This window comes from Zonotrichia leucophrys, chromosome 11 (genome assembly GCF_028769735.1).
Source record: "Zonotrichia leucophrys gambelii isolate GWCS_2022_RI chromosome 11, RI_Zleu_2.0, whole genome shotgun sequence".
Taxonomy (NCBI): domain Eukaryota; kingdom Metazoa; phylum Chordata; class Aves; order Passeriformes; family Passerellidae; genus Zonotrichia; species Zonotrichia leucophrys.
In genome coordinates this window covers 12,005,421-12,008,916 of record NC_088181.1, presented here as the reverse complement: position 1 = coordinate 12,008,916, position 3,496 = coordinate 12,005,421, and positions in this window count along the sequence as shown.

The window sequence follows — 3,496 nt, the reverse complement described above, 5'->3', positions numbered from 1 at the left end:
TGGTGGGAATCTGGGTTGCTGAAAAATTAAACATGGGCCAAAGACAGCCAACAACCATCACACAAAAGACACCTTGACAAAGTCATCAACATCCAGGTATTACATGAAATCCAACTTTCCAGCTGATTTTAACAGTATAGGAAAAGCCTGAATTATCCTAACTTCTTATCCTTTCTATTTTCAGATGTACAGCAAAAATCATAATATTAACTGTGAACAACAGTCACATTGCAATGTACTCATATCCTGACAGGGATAATCATTAGAGCAAGGTTACATAAGAAGTCCAGCACTTTCTGCAGAAAGCTGAGGTGAAAATGCAATTTGACACAAAGGAATAAAATAACTCTGGCAGCAGGAAGATCATTTAGAAGGATAATAATAATAATAATAATAATAATAATAATAACAACCAAAAAAGAGAAAGGATTACTGATCTTGGAAATCCATAGGGCAGGAATTAAACACTATAACCAAATTGTTTTTGCAACCATTTAGCATCTCATTTTCTTGCTGTGCAAGCTGAAGAACCACTTGAGACAGGCCATCTTGGAGAGTAACAAAGTGCACCAATAACTAACACGGGATGAAAAGAATATTGATAGCCTGTGACAAGCGGCTTCCTGAGAAATGTTTCTTAGTCAAATAGCAGCAATCATTAAATATATGAGGGTCAGACAATTTAATCTGCTCTTTTTATATGGATTAGTTTAGCAAAGTAACAGAAGAGACAATTAATGACTCCATAGCTTTTCATGCCCTGACACTAACCCATCATTTTTAAAACAAATACTTGAAAGATGATTTCCTGCACTACTGAATATGGCCACACTCATTTTAGCAACTATTAACAGCACTGATAAGGACTGAGTTTATTATGAGGCACAATTACACATTCCAGAAAATCGTTACAGTAAAAGCACAGACTATCCTTTAAGCAAACAGATAACTAAATATTTTACATAAAGATTTAAACTGCTATACTTTCCAAACTGAAACCATAATCCTGGAGAGGCTCCACTTCTCTGTGCCATTACAGATTTTATCATACAATCAGATTTATGTCTAGGGACAGAACACTGGTATCAGTGAGACACATACAATACTTGAATGAAACGTGGTTACTGTTCAAGCGTGAAGAAAATACACATAAAAATTCAGGGCAGGAGGCAAAGAAAAGGAACATTACAGTCTATGGAAAACTCCTGTAGACTGAAAGAAGTGTAGCCTGGTTGGGAAAAAAGGTATCTCATTCTACAAATTAGTAAAGAACTACACAACTAAAAGAAGGCCAGTTTAAATCTTCTATTTAGAAAGTCAGAGCACTGGTCCACAAAGAATAACTAAAAGAATTTCTAACAGGTAAAGTATAATTTCAAGACGTCAGAGTAAGACTCCAGCTCCTGAAGGAAAGTGTTACAAGCCATTTTAGGGCCAGCCATAAAGCTGCTGCAAGAAGCAGTCACCTGTCCAAGGCCACCAGATCCCCATCCCCATCAGCAGCCACACAATCTGATCCAAGGCTGCATTTCCAACCTGCCCTGATGCAGAAAGTCTTGCCAGTGTTCCTGGTTTTTCCAGGATTTCCTCAGGTAGCTGCTCCTACAGGACACAGCATTGCACTCACACAGATCTTTCAGTACTTTGCTTTTCTCAGGTGTTTCCCTCTTGGCCCTTTCTGACAGTTGTTTGACAGATGATACAAATTGCCTGACACAGATTTTTAAGTCAGATATTTAAGAAAACGAATTACGGCTGATGTCTTTGGCATAATGCTTTGTGACACAGATAGTTAGGGAGAGTGACACAGCTGGAAAATAATGTAAGTTGAAAGCACTTGTAACAGCTCAGGATTCAAGGTGACTTTGTGCTATAAATCACTACTTTTATAATTGTTTTGAGATACACTTTCTGGATGAGAGACAAAGCCCAGGAGATTCAACAGGTCTGTTTCCAACTGAATTCTCTGTCGTTTTTATCAAGCCTAGTGAAACTGCAATTCCAAGTCAAAGCATGCTCATCAAAGCTTACACAAGAATCAGATTTCACAATTAGTCTTTCAAGCTTCACTTCTTTAGCATTGGTTGCTGAGTGTATACTTCCACCTCTTTTGTCTTTAAAAGATGAAAAAATGTTATTTGAGCTAGAGAGGAAGAGACATCACACACATTTCCACTTCTCTGCATACTTCTCATACATACAAAGAACTCCTAGCATGCTGAGCTAAATAAAATTCCTGATACTTTTTTCCCTGGTTTGGTCAATAGTGCAGTAGGACAAGGGAGGAAAGCAAGTGCATGCCCTTGATGTTATTCAGGTTGGCAGCAACTGACCTGGCACTGTTATTCTGGAAGCTTTCTGTGCTGGCTCTGCATTGCCCCAAAGACACTGGTCACCCACAGCACAGATGAAAGCACAAGTCCTCTAACTTCAGTTTTCTGGGTGAAACAAAGCAGAATCAACAAAATACCACCTCCAAAACCTACCACCACCACCAGCCCATACTCAAAATAACTCCCAAAAACAAATCACTCTGAAGATTGAGTGTAATACAAAGGAAAATGAGGCCAAAGAGCACTCAAGAAATAATCTGGTGGTAATAGTGCACTTGACCTTTTCTTTTTTTTTTAAGGCAGTTTTAACTTTATCATTCAAAGTTTTCTACTAGCAGTTAGAAGAGAGACATAGAACATAGTGCCAGATTTGTTCCATGACACTTTGGCAACACATTGGTCCACTGCAGACACTTAGGGCATATGTTTTATTCAGATCAAATCAATCCTAAAAGGTGAACCTTGGAAGAGTACGCAACTCAGTCTAAATGAGTTTTTTGAGACAACTGATACATTGTATGTTTCATGTATAGAAGGGGGCTGAGGTGCAAAACATAGATCCTGATAGTCTTCTGAAGGTTTTAAACTTCTGAACAAGAATTGGAAATTAATTTTTCCCATTATCATTAGCTTAAAATAAGCATAGAGTGCTATCACGTACAGGAAGGAGTAACAAAATCTGGCCCTGTGGTGCTGTGCAAGAACTCAGTAAATCTGGCCCTACTTAAGTTTCAGTGGCCACCAACAGTGTGAAGTATTGCTCAGTGGGAGAAAACAAGGCAAATCCAGCCCAGAGTAACCCACCCATTTTAATTAAAAAACAAGAATGGAATTAAAGGGTGCTTTAGGCAGCAATGGTAAAGTTGAATTAACATCAATACGGGAATCTTCCATTTATCATCCCGGAACAATCACATTTGAGCATTTTTATTCTTTCTAAACATGTCCAAATTCAACAGTCTTAAATAAACACGGAGAACAGAAAGTTTCATGTTGGGTGACTCAAATGGCCTGGTTCAGCTCAGTTGCACAACAAGCTATTCATTGATTTGGGGCAGAGAGACTTCACCCAGAGCTCAGACTGCCTCAAACACCATCCAGTGGTTCGTGGAGTTATTACAGGACAGCCCCTGCTCCTTCTGCATCACTCTCCCTTTGCAGGA